Here is a 17156-nt window from a genome sequence, read left to right as displayed (position 1 = left end):
AGAGGTACCCCTCTATCTATCTTAGGGTTCAGGGTGGGGGCGGGGGGCCTAGAGGCCTGGCCGGGGCGGCGGCGGACCGGCGGTGGGGAGTTATTTCAGGGCGGCGAGGCGGCGCTGGGGCCGGCGGTTCGGCCGGTGGTGGCTGGCGGCTCAGGGGGGGTGCAGGTTGAAGATGAACTGCAGGCCCTCCCTAAACTGCATGTCAAGTGCCTCTCTGCTACCATTGCGTTCAGTTTCGATAGTAACATTCAGATTCCACAGTAAATTTCAGTTTCGACAGTTAAGTTCAGAGTCAACAGTTTTTACCTCATTTGTTGTAGTCAGGTGGTTTTTGGTGATGTAAATTTTACATCTATTTTACATCATCTATTGGAGATGCTATTAGAATCCCACTTGTGATTGACGATGTCTATCTGGTGCTGCTTCAGCCTTGACGTCTTACAGCTCACCGGGGCTGCTCCAATGACAGAACGATCCATCACAACAGAGCAGTGCCCTGGACGCCGTCTACAGATTCCTCAGATCTTCCTCCACACCTTAGACAGCCACCTCTGCCTCCACCGCTTCATCGACCAACCCAATGATGCCGAGGTCGACACGGCTACGGCAAAGAGGTTGTACACTTGTTGCATCAATTATTACTATACATTCATGTCGATCCATTAGGGCTATTTTGGTTCAACGGAAAAACATAGCAATAGGGAATTTTCCAATGACACTGTACTATTCAATTATTCATGCATTTTGTTGAAAGGAATGAAGCAAAACATCCACCTGGACCTACTTTTCAAAATCCTATGCATGAAAACAAGACCAAGTGCATTAGTGGCAGAATAACATTCTAACTGTACACGCTTTCATATGGTTTCACTTTATTTTGGCCATGTTTCTTTGCATTCCTCTGCTCTTCCAATTCCTGTAAACCAAACACCCAAGTTGACAGAAATCCTGTGTTTACAAATGCTCTGCTTACCATGTGCATTCCTATCCTATTCCGGTGTTTTTCCTATCCCTGCGTTTTTAGAATCATGCAAGCCAAATGATCCCTTACAGAATTACTTTAGTTACAGGTAGGTGTCGAAGGGAACTTTGTGTGGTTTGTCCTGCTCCTGCCGCGACGTCGTCCACCTCACCTGAGCTGCTCCATCGACAGAAACATCCACCAAACCAGACATCATGACTCCTGACCGTCTTTCGCCACCTCAGATCTCCTTCCCCGCCGCCGGCACCCACCGCAACGACATCACCATCATCGACTCAGGAGATGAACTTGAGGAGTACATGGGTCCACAAGAGAGGTCACACTCTTTTGCTTCTGCTTATGTTATGCATTGCTCAAAATTACCTGCTACTTTATCATTCTGTTCACCTCTTGGACTCAAAGTCAGGTCCAAATTAAAGTTCAAACTTGAGTCCTAAATTAGTTGTGGGGCACATATCGAGGAAGCAATGAATAGTATCTCTGTCTAATATCTGGTTCACCTAGGGTATGCCTAGTTGTTCATCTTCGGTGGGAAACAAATAGTAAAGCAATCATCATCTATCTTTTTTTTAAATTAAAGCAATCATCAGCCTACTATCATTATTTTTGGATCCATCCACTCGTTGTTACCATCACTCTAAATTTCTGCATGCTCTCCATACATAATCTCACCATATCTTTTTCGTATGCATGTCAGATATTGTACACAGTCATGCTGAACATGTAGAGAAAAAGAGAAGAGTTTTGCGCGGCAATACAATGTCATGCAGACATCGCTCCATGGTGGGTTCAATGGCAAACCCTCCCCACCCCTCTCCAGATTGTAATCCAGAGGAAGATATCTGTTCTGAGGCGGATTCAGACGCCGCTGACCACTCCTATTTACCCCCCAAGGTGTTTGCTCTACCTTGGCATGATGATGTTAGTCATATCATGCATATGTTGCATTGCAGTGCCTAATTTTGACATCATATATGTCATCTGCTTAGTTTAGACATGTTCTGTAATGCCACTGTTTAGTTTCTATATCATATATGTGAATTATGTAGTCTCATGTCTTTTAGCCAGCCATAATATATGTGAAATGTGCAATGCCATCCTGTTTAACCAGGCATAATATATTTGAATGATATCTTGCCCATCCTTTTCCTCATTACATTTCATTTGTCGACAATGTTTGTACATTAAACTACTCTTCCTGTGAATCAGCCATTTGGGTGGGAGATTGAAAAATCTGGAGTGAAAACAAGGCCTTCAGAGCAGACAGTGCTACCTGTCAAAGCAGATCTCTTGTTGGGTCCCGATAGCTCCTCGGAGATGGATTCAGAGACAGATGACCAGTCCTATTCCCCCTCCGAGGTGTATGCTCTAACTTGGCACGGTTATACTGCTCATATCATGCATATGGTGTCTTGCATTGCATAGTTTAGACATCATATACACAATATTCAACACCATGTTCTTAGTTCAGACATCATATCTAATGCCCTCTGTTTAGCATATAAATCACATATGTGAATTAAATGATGCGATCCTGATTACTTAGATAACATGTAGGTGAATTTTGTCATGCGATCCTGTTTAGTTATTCATCATATCTTTGAATTATGTTATGCTATGCTATCCAGTTTAGATAGACATCATATATGTGAAATTATGTCATGCTATCCATTTTAGTTAAACAATATACATGTCAACTATTTCATGTCCTCTTTTTTCCACACTATCTATTGCATCTGTCTCTCATACAATGTCTGTACATTCAACTATATTTCCTGTTTATCAGCCATTTGAATTGGAGCGGGTGATGCCAGTATCTAGCGGACTGAAAACACGGTCTTCAAATAAAACAGTGCTACCTCTTGGTGGAGATAGCACCCTGGTTGTACATGCACGAGAACCAGCCCTACCACACATAACCCAAACTCTCGCAGATTGTACCCCTACTACGATGGACAGAGAACCAGCTTCACCCAATCTAACCCCAACCCCAGCAGATAGTAACCCAGTTCCTGTTGACACAACACCATCTCCACGACAGAGCTCCCAAACAAGAGCAGTTAGTAAGGCAGCTCCAGTGCCCAAAGGGCCAGTACTACCACGGCGAACCCCAACTCCAATAGTTAGTACGCCTATTCCTGTGGAGGAAGCACAACCAGCTAGTCGTAGTTTAGCATCTATCGCATTTGATGTTGTTAAATCGTATGTGTGTATCTTCCCATCTTGGAAATATTATACTGAAGATCAAGGAAAATTCCAGTTGCAGGTGTTTGTCCAGGAGTTATGTGTAAGTAATGTTATTCATGGCAATTACTTTGCTTTGTCCCATACATCCTACCTCCATGATGGTTATAATACAGCAAATTTTCCCATTTTTCTCTATAGAGAAGGACCGATTTGGAAACTCAGGATGAGGTAACCTGTGCTAATACCTCTGCTATCTTCAAGAATGCTTGGTGCCAGTATCGGAATTACCTGAAGAAAACGTACTTCACCGGCAAAGAAACTCATCAAATTCCCTTACGTTCTCCTGAGACACATTTACTGGACGATGACTGGGAACGCCTTGTTCTGTAGTGGTCCCGAACCAAGAATGTGGTAAGGTCTATGAGCTCATTTTCTATTTTGAAGTACTATATTCTTGCGTCTTACTGTACTCTGTTCATGTAGAACAAGTGCCTAAACCTGAAGAACAACTGTTGTAATTTAAGATTCCATTGCTATCATAGTTCAAAAAAGCGCTAGGCGTTAATTGTGCGTTTTGCCACCGCCTTGCACTTTACTGACCAAAGCGCATGATTATGCGCAGTTATGCACAGATTAAGCGTAGTTATGCGCATTGCATTTTGCCAACGCCTAGAGCCTAGGTGCGCTTAAGCGCTCGCTTAGGCGCGCCTTTTTTAATTATGATTGCTATCGTGCATGCTGCTTTGCTCTTGTATCACTGTATTTACTCATACAAACTTATTTTTAAATTGAAGGATCCAATCGAAACTCCAATGGCACATCAGGTATGTTCACGCATGTTTGTTTAACAGGCTTGCTCTTATCAATAGCTCTGTTGATTTCAATTCCAATTGTGTATACAATTGAATTCTCATATCATGCACATTACTAGCATCACAACAGAGCCAATAGTGTTGTTGTACATGTAGACCCGTGGTACCCATCTGAAATCTTGTTGTGCCGTGTAGTTTCCCATGCTTTGTATTCTTTCACTGCTGCTTTGTCTTGAACTGATATGATTTGAACCGTGTCTCCATTTTGAATTGGCAAGATAATGCAGTGACCATAGGACATAGATATATGTTTGTTTGATGCTTTTATTATGTACTAGTACTTGGCAATAGAAGACTTGGTAGTTTAATCCTGTCCACCTTACTAATGAACTGGTTCACACAAATGAGTTTCATATACTAGTACATGCTAAACCTTTTATGTGTCTGCTTGTTTCTTCTTTTAGAATGCTGACAGAATATTGGGGAAGAGTGCCTTATTAAGCAATGGTAAAGGAAGTAATGCAGATAAGGTTTAGGATAGTGACACATCCTTGTTGGTCTCCAACAAAGCTGATAAAACAACTAAGGAAGACTATCTCGAAGACAGTGAGACAACCCCAAAGTCATGTCTTGGTTTAGTGTTTGAGGTACTGGCCACTACCGCTTGCACAAGCTATTCAAACTCACTATCTGAATCAGTTCGGTTTCTTGAGTCTCAACTACAAGCTGAAAGACATCGATCAGCTGTGCTGTGACAAGAAGCGGGAGGACTGCGGAAGTCCCTCGAGCATTCAGATGCATACTTTCTGGTGCAACAACAAGCGTTTCGGGATTTTAGTGCCAAACAGGAAAAAGCTAATAAGCTTGCTAAGCTTATTGCCAGCATGGTGGATACCCAGGATAACGTTTCTTGAGATCTTCTGAAGTTGTTTCAGTTATGCTCTTGTTTTGCTGCCGCGTTTATTTGCACTGGTGGCCAATTTTGACGGCCAGTGTATGTAATATGCTGCTTTGTTCCCTATATTTGCACTGGTGGCGAACTTTGATGCCCAGTGGATGTAATATGTGTAATAGCGGTAATAGGCTAGCATTAATTTCTTGCTTATTTATTTCCTTATTGTTTTGTTTAGTTGTTTGCTTGTAGTCACTACAGTTCTTTTTCTGTGTTTTTCTAGTGGCCACAATAACCTATTTTTGGAAACTAGGCCAAAATAATCATGGCAACACACGAACTGTTGTAACCATGGGCCTCCTGCGGGCTGTATGGTCCATGGGCCTTCTACGGGCCGTAGGATCCATTGGCCTTCTATACGGGCCGTAGGATCCATGGGCCTTCTACGGGCCGTACGATCCATGGGCCTTTTACGGGCCGTAGGATCCATGGGCCTTCTACGGGGCGTATCATCATTTCGCCAATCATGGGTCGTACTATTCATGGACAATAATGGGCCGTTAATAGGCCGTATTTGATAACTCTATGAAAACAACCCAACGGTTTTTTACATGAAAACGGCCCAACGTATTAACGGGCCACAAACGGGCCGACTGTAACCACAGGCTGGATTTGGCCCACAAGCAGAAAATGACAGTAACGAGCCGTAAGTAAGTGAATGCTAGAAATGAGCCCAAGAATAAATGGGCCCGGAGAAGGCCGAAAGATAACATGGGCTAGAAACGGCCCAATGGAATAATGGGCCGTTAACGGGTATGAAGTGATACACTGTTCATTATGGGCCAGTTTCACCATGTGCTGTTAATGGGTATAAAGTGATACACTGTACATTACAGGCCAGTTTTACCACGGGCCGTTAATGGGCCGAGAGTTACAAAGGGCCTCATATGGGCCGAAACACGTCATAGGCCATACATGGGCCGGAAGTTAAAACGGGCTGGAATTATATTGGACGGCCCAGATGAAGCTACTGGGCCTAATTCGGATAGGCCATAAACGGGCCCTGGGTTAGCGGGCTGTAAATGGGCTATATGCGAATGAGCCGTTAACAGGCTTGCCGTGGGCCGGCCCGCCACCTTTTGACCAAGTCAAATAGGCCGGCCTTTTCATAGGAATGGGCCTCTGTTGGGCCGTGCCACGTGTCGACGTATCATAGGCGCTTTGGATCCAATGAGTGGATGACATATGTTCCAACGGTGAGCCGACACGTGTTTCCTCCAGCAATGATGATTTTACACGTGGAAAATCCCCATTGGTCCGGGCTGTTAACGGGTTATCGGATCCAAAACCGTACCCGATAGCTTAACGGCGTTCCGTTACGGTGGATGCCACATGTCGTTCACCCTTGACGAAAGCACTTCTGTGACGCGCGATTTATCGTCATGGAAGTGGACACTTCTATGATGATAATTTTGGTAATGTCATGGAACACTTCTACGACAGCACATGTATGACTATCTTGATTCTGTCATAAATTTGTCATGGATGTACATGCATGGCAGAAAACGTGACCTACTGTGACAAACACGTATCATCACGGAAGTGTATTTTTTTGTAGTGAGCTCCAGTGACCGTACGATGTCCATCCAATGGCTGTAGTGCTTCTTCAACCTCTGGTCTTCTTGCTCCAGCCGCCGAAAGCAGCGCCGGTCGTGCGGCATGCTCCTGCCTCCCGTGGCCGGCTGTGCTGCCGCGGAGGCCTCACCGCCCCTACTATTCCCACTGCTGGCCAGGCTCTGCGGCCACGGTAGCCTCACACCGCAGCCGAACCAGTGAACCCTCGTACTCCTCTCCGCACGGGCTTCCACTACCGCGTCTTCCCCGGCTCCGCGTCGTCCCCTTCCTAGGCCTCGCCGTCGTCCACCGCCCTGGTGCTCTCGGCGCGGCGTGGTCAACGTGGTCAAGGAACGACTTCCATCGGAAGAGTACTGTACGTGGAGAGGCTGACAGCTGGGTCCATGGGGGCCGCAAGAAGTGCCTCCTTATTACGCAAAATAATTATTCCTCCACCTGACAACAGGGACCCACCAGACGGGCCACCGTATTTCGTGAAAAAAAGTTTCACCCCTGACTGCTGGGACCCACCAGCTACATCTTCGCATGCAAAGAAGTGCGTCCGGGCAAAAAAAAATGATTCGCCCCTGACTGCTGGGACCCACTAGCTACATCTTCGCACGGAAGTAAGTGCCTGACAGTCGGGACCCACCTGGTTGAACCGTACGTAGCATTTTCATTCTGGTCACGAACGTGTACGTACATACTGGTCGATGTAGAGGCGCGCACGTGTCGTAGTAGAGGCGCGCAGGTAGCATGTACACGTACGTACAGCGGCCACTGTGCAAGAAAGAAAATACGGCCACGTACATACATACATACGGGCGGGGTTCTATTGATCGGGAGGGGTGTGGCGTACCGCAAAACGGAGGAAACAGACTTGTGTTGGAGCGCTACGGTCGAAACGGGGGTGCTGTTCATCAGGAGGGGTGTGGCGTACCGCAAAACGGGACTCCACGGGATACTGTTCATCTCCAGCGTCGACCCCCTCTAGCCTCCACGGGCTACTGTTCATCCACCGTCGACCTCCTCCAGTTTCCACCTGCGACTGTTCATCCACGGGCTCCTGTTCATCCAGCCTCCACCCCGCGCTACTCCACCAGCTACTGTTCAACCAAACCTCTCGACGGGCACCTGTTCAACCACCCCTCCACGGGCTACTGTTCATCTAGCACGCCACGGGGTCGTCCTGTTCATCCAGCCCTCCACGGGGTCCTGTTCATCCAGCCCCAACCAGCTCGATCGATCGGGGTCCTGTTCATCCAACGGCAATACCACGGGGTCCTATTCATCCACCCCCACCGGTAACTGTTCATCCAAACCCCCCAGCAACGCTTACTGTTCATCCAGAGGCAGCATCGATTGGCTTCACTTAGCAGCAGTAGCGAAGGAATCGCTCGATCGGGTTCAGTTAACAGCCATCGATCAATCGCTCGGGTTCAGTAACGCGTAGCCTGCAGTGCAATCACTCGGGTTCAGTAGGCGAACGCCTCGCTCGGGTTCAGTTAGAGCCCAACGCTTCGCACCCACGCGCATGCGTGTACGCGAGAAACGTGCAAACCTCCGTGCATCGCTCGGCCCCAACCACCCACCGTAACCGGGAACACCCCGATATTTTCCTAGCCCTCGCTTCTACCACAGTTCTTTTCGTCATGGACGGCCCAAAGAATGTCATGCAGCTGCGTCTCCGGCCCGCCCAGGACGAAAATCCCATTTTTTGTCATAGAAGTAGGAGCCCACCACATCTATGATGATCCCGGGTTTTGTCACAATTATCATCATAGAAGTGTCATAAGTATGACAGAAAAAAAATTCATTCGGCCCAAAATGTCACGGATGTGTCTTTTTTTGTAGTGTTATGTATTGATTTCATAGGTATGGATTTTCTGTGAAACCAAAAATATGCAAAAAAACTGACAATGGGTATCGTAATATCAAATAATATAAAAACCATACAAAGTGATAGTACAATAACATTTAACAATAAAAAAGTATCGATACATTGGAGACTTATCGAACTCTACTAATGAGGGGGTCCTATACTAGTGTTGCCCCGTTATGTTCGTCGGCTTCAATTTCCGAAAGCAAGATGAGGCTTCTGGAGGTGGCACCATCGTCTGAAATGTAGCAACGCCAAATGCAATCCTCTGGATTGTGGTCGTCGATGAAGTCGATGCACACCATTGCGACCAGATGTGGCTTAAGGCGTGCAGGTGAATTGTTGCTAGGTCAGCGTAGCGTTTCGTCCTTGTGGTCGTGATCCGAAACTTGATCATAAGGGTTGCTGGAGAAGGCTCATTATTTTCTGGGTTGGAGGTCGGTGTTGCTGCTAGCGCAGGTTCACGGAAGACATGCTTGCTGCTTGATGAAGCGGTGGAACATAGAGTCCGAAGTCGCCAAAGCAGCCGATGACGAACACTAGTGTGCCGAAGAAGAAGGTTCAAACGGGGGTGGGCGGTGAGTCGAGGTGAAGGAAATATTCCCTAGAGGCAATAATAAAGTTGTTATTTATATTTCCTTATATCATGATAAATGTTTATTATTCATGCTAGAATTGTATTAACCGGAAACTTAGTACATGTGTGAATACATAGACAAACAAAGTGTAACTAGTATGCCTCTACTTGACTAGCTCGTTGAATCAAAGATGGTTAAGTTTCGTAGCCATTGACATGAGTTGTCATTTGATTAAAGGGATCACATCATTAGAGAATGATGTGATTGACTTGACCCATTCCGCTAGCTTAGCAGTTGATCGTTTAGTATATTGCTATTGCTTTCTTCATGACATCTACATGTTCCTATGACTATGGGATTATGCAACTCCCGAATACCGGAGGAACACTTTGTGTGCTACCAAACGTCACAACGTAACTGGGTGATTATAAAGGTGCTCTACAGGTGTCTCCGATGGTACTTGTTGAGTTGGCATATATCAAGATTAGGATTTGTCACTCCGATTGTCGGAGTGGTATCTTTGGGCCCTCTCAGTAATGCACATCAATATAAGCCTTGCAAGCAATGTGACTAATGAGTTAGTTGCGGGATGATGCATTACGGAACGAGTAAAGAGACTTGCCGGTAACGATATTGAACTAGGTATTGAGATACCGACGATCGAATCTCGGGCAAGTAACATACCGATGACAAAGGGAACAACATATGTTGTTATGCGGTTTAACCGATATAGATCTTTGTAGAATATGTAGGAGCCAATATGACCATCCAAGTTCCGCTATTGGTTCTTGACCGGAGACGTGTCTCGGTCATGTCTACATAGTTCACGAACCCGTAGGGTCCGCACGCTTAACGTTCGGTGACGATCGGTATTATGAGTTTATGTGTTTTGATGTACCGAAGGTAGTTCGGAGTCCCGGATATGTTCAAGGACATGACGAGGAGTCTCGAAATGGTCGAGACATAGAGATCGATATATTGGACGACTATATTTGGACATCGGAATGGTTCCGGGTGAGTTCGGGCATATACCGGTGCACCGGGAGGTTACCGGAACCCCCCTGGAGGTATGTGGGCCTTATTAGGCCTTAGTGGGAGAGAGGAGAAGGGAGCAAAGGAGGGGGTGCCCCCCTCATGCCCAATCCGAATTGGGAAGGGGGCCGGCCCCCCTTTCCTTCCTCCTTCCTTCCCCTTCCTTCTCTCCTAATCCAACTAGGGAATGGAGGGGAATCCTACTCCCGGTGGGAGTAGGACTCCCCTTGGGGCGCGCCTAGGAGGCCGGCCTCCTCCCCCTCCTCCACTCCTTTATATACGGGGGAGGGGGCACCCTATAGACACACAAGTTGATCATTGATCTCTTAGTTGTGTGCGGTGCCCCCCTCCACCATAATCCACCTCGGTCATATCGTCGTAGTGCTTAGGCGAATCCCTGTGCCGGTAGCTTCATCATCACCGTCATCACGCCATCGTGCTGACGAAGCTCTCCCTCAAAGCTCTACTGGATCGTGAGTTCGTGGGACGTCACCGAGCTGAACGTGTGCAGATCGCGGAGGTGCCGTACGTTCAATACTAGGATCGGTCGATCATGAAGACGTATGACTACATCAATCGCATTGTCATAACGCTTCCGCTTTCGGTCTACGAGGGTACGTGGACAACACACTCCCCTCTCGTTGCTATGCATCACCATGATTTTGCATGTGCGTAGGCATTTTTTGAAATTACTACGTTCCCCAACAGTGGCATCCGAGCCAGGTTTATGCGTAGATGTTATATGCATGAGTAGAACATAAGTGAGTTGTGGGCGATACTAGTCATACTGCTTACCAGCATGTCATACTTTGATTCAGCGGTATTGTTAGATGAAGCGGCCCGGACCGACATTACGCGTACACTTACGCGAGACTGGTTCTACCGACGTGCTTCGCACATAGGTGGCTGGCGGGTGTCAGTTTCTCCAACTTTAGTTGTATTGAGTGTGGCTACGCCCGGTCCTTGTTGAAGGTTAAAACAACACATACTTGATGAAATATCATTGTGGTTTTGATGCGTAGGTAAGAACGTTTCTTGCTCAGCCTGTAGCAGCCACGTAAAACTTGCAACAACAAAGTAGAGGGCGTCTAACTTGTTTTTGCAGGGCATGTTGTGATGTGATATGTTCAAGACATGATGCTAAATTTTATTGTATGAGATGATCATGTTTTGTAACAGAGTTAGCGACAACTGGCTGGAGCCATATGGTTGTCGCTTTATTGTATGAAATGCAATCGCCATGTAATTGCTTTACTTTATCACTAAGCGGTAGCGATAGTCGTAGAAGCAGTAGTTGGCGAGACGACAACGATGCTACGATGGAGATCAAGGTGTCGCGCCGGTGACGATGGTGATCATGACGGTGCTTTGGAGATGGAGATCAAAGGCACAAGATGATGATGGCCATACCATATCACTTATATTGATTGCATGTGATGTTTATCCTTTATGCATCTTATTTTGCTTAGATCGACGGTAGCATTATAAGATGATCTCTCACTAAATTTCAAGGTACAAGTGTTCTCCCTAAGTATGCACCGTTGTGAAAGTTCGTCGTGCCGAGACACCACGTGATGATCGGGTGTGATAAGCTCTACGTTCACATACAACGGGTGCAAGCCAGTTTTGCACACGCAGAATACTCGGGTTAAACTTGACGAGCCTAGCATATGCAGATATGGCCTCGGGACACTGAGACCGAAAGGTCGAGCGTGAATCATATAGTAGATATGATCAACATAGTGATGTTCACCATTGAAAACTACTCCATCTCACGTGATGATCGGACATGGTTTAGTTGATTTGGGTCACGTGATCACTTAGATGATTAGAGGGATGTCTATCTAAGTGGGAGTTCTTAAGTAATTTGATTAATTGAACTTTAATTTATCATGAACTTAGTACCTGATAGTATTTTGCATGTCTATGTTGTTGTAGATAGATGGCCCGTGCTGTTGTTCCGTTGAATTTTAATGCGTTCCTAGAGAAAGCTAAGTTGAAAGATGATGGTAGCAACTACACGGACTGGGTCCGTAACTTGAGGATTTTCCTCATTGCTGCACAGAAGAATTACATCCTGGAAGCACCGCTAGGTGCCAAACCCGCTGCAGGAGCAACGCCAGATGTTATGACCATCTGACAGAGCAAAGCTGATGACTACTCGATAGTTCAGTGTGCCATGCTTTACAACTTAGAACCGGGACTTCAACGACGTTTTGAACGTCATGGAGCATATGAGATGTTCCAGGAGTTGAAGTTAATATTTCAGGAAAATGCCTGGATTGAGAGATATGAAGTCTCCAATAAGTTCTAAAGCTGCAAGATGGACGAGAATAGTTCTGTTAGTGAACATATACTCAAAATATCTGGGTATAATAATCACTTGATTCAACTGGGAGTTAATCTTCCTGATGATAGTGTCATTGACGGAATTCTTCAATCACTGCCACCAAGCTACAAGAGCTTCGTGATGAACTATAATATGCAAGGGATGGATAAGACAATTCCCGAGCTCTTCGCAATGCTAATAGCTGCGGAGGTAGAAATCAAGAAGGAGCATCAAGTGTTGATGGTCAACAAGACCACCAGTTTCAAGAAATAGGGTAAAGGAAAGAAGGGGAACTTCAAGAAGAACGGCAAGCAAGTTGCTGCTCAAGTGAAGAAACCCAAGTCTGGACCTAAGCCTGAGACTGAGTGCTTCTACTACAAAGGGACTGGTCACTGGAAGTGGAACTGCCCCAAGTATTTGGCGGATAAGAAGGATGGCAAGGTGAACAAAGGTATATGTGATATACATGTTATTGATGGGTACCTTACTAATGCTCGCAGTAGCACCTGGGTATTTGATATTGGTTCTGTTGCTAATATTTGCAACTCGAAACAGGGACTACGGATTAAGCGAAGATTGGCTAAGGACGAGGTGACGATGCGCGTGGGAAATGGTTCCAAAGTCAATGTGATCGTAGTTGGCACGCTACCTCTACATCTACCTTCGGGATTAGTTTTAGACGTGAATAATTGTTATTTGGTGCCAGCGTTAAGAAATGAACATTATATATGGATCTTTTTTGATGCGAGACGGTTATTCATTTAAATCAGAGAATAATGGTTGTTATATTTATATGAGTAATATCTTTTATGGTCGTGCACCCTTGAAGAGTGGTCTATTTTTGTTGAATATCGATAGTAGTGACACACATATTCATAATATTGAAGCCAAAAGATGCAGAGTTGATAATTATAGTGCAACTTATTTGTGGCACTTCCGTTTGGGTCATATTGGTGTAAAGCGCATGAAGAAACTCATTCCGATGGACTTTTGGAATCACTTGATTATGAATCACTTGGTACTTGTGAACCATGCCTCATGGGCAAGATGACTAAAACTCCGTTCTCCGGAACAATGGAGCGAGCAACAGATTTGTTGGAAATCATACATACTGATGTATGTGGTCCGATGAATATTGAGGCTCGCGGCGGGTATCGTTAATTTCTCAGATTCACAGATGATTTGAGAAGATATGGGTATATCTACTTGATGAAACATAAGTCTGAAACATTTGAAAAGTTCAAAGAATTTCAAAGTGAAGTGGAAAATCATCGTAACAAGAAAATAAAGTTTCTATGATCCGATCGTGGAGGAGAATATCTGAGTTACGAGTTTGGTCTTCATTTGAAACAATGCGGAATAGTTTCGCAACTCACGCCACCCGGAACACTATAGTGTAATGGTGTGTCTGAACGTCGTAATCGTATTATACTGGATATGGTACGATCTATGATGTCTCTTACTGATTTACCGCTATCGTTTTGGGGTTATGCTTTAGAGACGGCTGCATTCACGTTAAATAGGGCACACCATCTAAATCCATCGAGACAACACCTTATGAACCGTGGTTTGGCAAGAAACCAAAGTTGTCGTTTCTTAAAGTTTGGGGCTGCGATGCTTATGTGAAACAGCTTCAACCTGATAAGCTCGAACCCAAATCGGAGAAATGTGTCTTCATAGGATACCCAAAGGAGACTGTTGGGTACACCTTCTATCACAGATCCGAAGGCAAGATATTCGTTGCTAAGAATGGATCCTTTCTAGAGAAGGAGTTTCTCTCGAATGAAGTGAGTGGGAGGAAAGTAGAACTTGATGAGGTAACTATACCTGTTCCCTTATTGGAAAGTAGTTCATCACAGAAATCTGTTCCTATGACTCCTACACCAATTAGTGAGGAAGCTAATGATGATGATCATATAACTTCAGATCAAGTTACTACCGAACCTCGTAGGTAAACCAGAGTAAGCTCCGCACCAGAGTGGTACGGTAATCCTGTTCTGGAGGTCATGTTACTTGACCATGACGAACCTACGAACTGTGAGGAGGAGATGATGAGCCCAGATTCCGCAAAATGGCTTGAGGCCATGAAATCTGAGATGGGATCCATGTATGAGAACCAAGTGTGGACTTTGGTTGACTTGCCCGATGATCGGCAGGCCATCGAGAATAAATGGATCTCCAAGAAGAAGACTGACGCTGACGGTAATGTTACTGTCTACCAAGCTCGACTTGTTGCAAAATGTTTTTGACAAGTTCAAGGAGTTGACTACGATGAGACCTTCTCACCCGTAGCGATGCTTAAGTCTGTCCGAATCATGTTAGCAATTGCCGCATTTTATGATTATGAAATTTGGCAAATGGATGTAAAGACTGCATGATGAATTTCTGGAAGAAGAGTTGTATATGATGCAACCTAAAGGTTTTATCCATCCAAAGGATGCTAACAAAGTGTGCAAGCTCCAGCGATCCATTTATGGACTGTTGCAAGCATCTCAGAGTTGGAATAAACGTTTTGATAGTGTGATCGAAGCATATGGTTTTATACAGACTTTTGGAGAAGCCTGTATTTACAAGAAAGTGAGTAGGAGCTCGGTAGCATTTCTAATATTATATGTGGATGACATATTGTTGATTGGAAATGATATAGAATTTCTGGATAGCATAAAAGGATACTTGAATAACAGTTTTTCAATGAAAGACCTCGGTGAAGCTGCTTATATATTGGGCATCAAGATCTATAGAGATAGATCAAGACGCTTAATTGGACTTTCACAAAGCACATACCTTGATAAAGTTTTGAAGAAGTTCAAAATGGATCAAGCAAAGAAAGGATTCTTGCCTGTGTTACAAGGTGTGAAGTTGAGTCAGACTCAATGCCCGACCACTGCAGAAGATAGAGAGAAAATGAAAGGTGTTCCCTATGCTTCAGCCATAGGCTCTATCATGTATGCAATGCTGTGTACCAGACCTGATGTGTGCCTTGCTATTAGTTTAGCAGGGAGGTACCAAAGTAATCCAGGAGTGGATCACTGGACAGCGGTCAAGAACATCCTGAAATACCTAAAAAGGACTAAGGATATGTTTCTCGTTTATGGAGGTGACAAAGATCTTGTCGTAAATGGTTACGTTGATGCAAGCTTTGACACTGATCCGGATGACTCTAAGTCACAAACCGGATACGTATTTATATTGAACGGTGGAGCTGTCAGTTGGTGCAGTTCTAAGCAGAGCGTCGTGGCGGGATCTACATGTGAAGCGGAGTACATAGCTGCTTCAGAAGCAGCAAATGAAGGAGTCTGGATGAAGGAGTTCATATCTTATCTAGGTGTCGTACCTAGTGCATCGGGTCCAATGAAAATCTTTTGTGACAATACTGGTGCAATTGCCTTGGCAAAGGAATCCAGATTTGACAAGAGAACCAAGCGCATCAAGAGACGCTTCAATTCCATCCGCAATCAAGTCAAGGAGGGAGACATAGAGATTTGCAACATACATGCGGATCTAAATGTTGCAGACCTGTTGACCAAGCCTCTCTCTCACGAGCAAAACATGATCAGCACCAAGACTCCATGGGTGTTAGAATCATTACTGTGTAATCTAGATTATTGACTCTAGTGCAAGTGGGAGACTGAAGGAAATATGCCCTAGAGGCAATAATAAAGTTGTTATTTATATTTCCTTATATCATGAAAAATGTTTATTATTCATGCTAGAATTGTATTAACCGGAAACTTAGTACATGTGTGAATACATAGACAAACAAAGTGTAACTAGTATGCCTCTACTTGACTAGCTCGTTGAATCAAAGATGCTTAAGTTTCCGAGCCATTGACATGAGTTGTCATTTGATTAATGGGATCACATCATTAGAGAATGATGTGATTGACTTGACCCATTCCGTTAGCTTAGCAGGTGATCGTTTAGTATATTGCTATTGCTTTCTTCATGACTTATACTTGTTCCTATGACTATGGGATTATGCAACTCCCGAATACCGGAGGAACACTTTGTGTGCTACCAAACGTCACAACGTAACTTGGTGATTATAAAGGTGCTCTACAGGTGTCTCCGATGGTACTTGTTGAGTTGGCATAGATCAAGATTAGGATTTGTCACTCCGATTGTCGGAGAGGTGTCTCTGGGCCCTCTCGGTAATGCACATCAATATAAGCCTTGCAAGCAATGTGACTAATGAGATAGTTGCGGCATGATGCATTACGGAACGAGTAAAGAGACTTGCCGGTAACGAGACTGAACTAGGTATTGAGATACCGACGATCGAATCTCGGGCAAGTAACATACCGATGACAAAGGGAACAACGTACGTTGTTATGCGGTTTGACCGATAAAGATCTTCATAGAATATGTAGGAGCCAATATGAGCATCCAGGTTCCGCTATTGGTTATTGACCGGAGACGTGTCTCGGTCATTTCTACATAGTTCTCGAACCCGTAGGGTCCGCACGCTTAACGTTCGGTGACGATCGGTATTATGAGTTTATGTGTTTTGATGTACCGAAGGTAGTTCGGAGTCCCGGATATAATCACGGACATGACGAGGAGTCTCGAAATGGTCGAGACATAAAGATCGATATATTGGACGATTATATTTGGACATCGGAATGGTTCCGGGTGATATCAGGCATACACCGGTGCACCGGGAGGTTACCGGAACCCCCCGGGAGGTATATGGGCCTTATTGGGCCTTAGTGGGAGAGAGGGGAAGGGAGCAAAGGAGGCCCCCCCAAGCCCAATCCGAATAGGGAAGGGGGCCGGCCCCCCTTTCCTTCGTCCTTCTTTCCCCTTCCTTCTCTCATAATCCAACTAGGGAAGGGAGGGGAATCCTACTCC

Source organism: Triticum aestivum, chromosome 6D (assembly GCF_018294505.1).
Source record: "Triticum aestivum cultivar Chinese Spring chromosome 6D, IWGSC CS RefSeq v2.1, whole genome shotgun sequence".
NCBI classification, from domain to species: domain Eukaryota; kingdom Viridiplantae; phylum Streptophyta; class Magnoliopsida; order Poales; family Poaceae; genus Triticum; species Triticum aestivum.
This window is presented reverse-complemented; position numbering follows the sequence as displayed.